Raw genomic sequence first — 608 nt, 5'->3', positions numbered from 1 at the left:
TTTCTATATCACTCTACAATTGATGTATTGAGTACTATTTTAACAGTGGTATTTCTATATCATTCTCCAATTGATGTATTGTGCACTATTTTAACAGTAGAATTTCTATATCACTCTACAATTGTTGAATTGAGCAATATATTTTAACAGTGGTATTTCTATATCATTTTACAATTGATGTATTGAGCACTATTTTAACAGTGGTATTTCTATATCATTCTACAATCGATGTATTGAGTACTATTTTAACAGTGTATTTCTATATCACTCTACAATTGATGTATTGAGCACTATTTTAACAGTGGTATTTGTATATAGTTCTACAATTAATGTATTGAGCACTATTTTAACAGTGATATTTCTATATCACTCTACAATTGTTGAATTGAGCACTATTTTAACAGTGGTATTTCTATATCAGTCTACAATTAATGTATTGAGCACTATTTTAACAGTGATATTTCTATATCATTCTACAATTGTTGAATCGAGCACTATTGTAACAGTGGTATTTCTATATCGTTCTCCAATTGATGTATTGAGCACTATTTTAACAGTAGTATTTCTATATCACTCTACAATTGATGTATTGAGTACTATTTTAACAA

This window comes from Lottia gigantea, assembly GCF_000327385.1.
Source record: "Lottia gigantea unplaced genomic scaffold LOTGIsca_12, whole genome shotgun sequence".
Lineage (NCBI taxonomy): Eukaryota > Metazoa > Mollusca > Gastropoda > Lottiidae > Lottia > Lottia gigantea.
Note: the sequence above shows the minus strand (reverse complement) of the source record.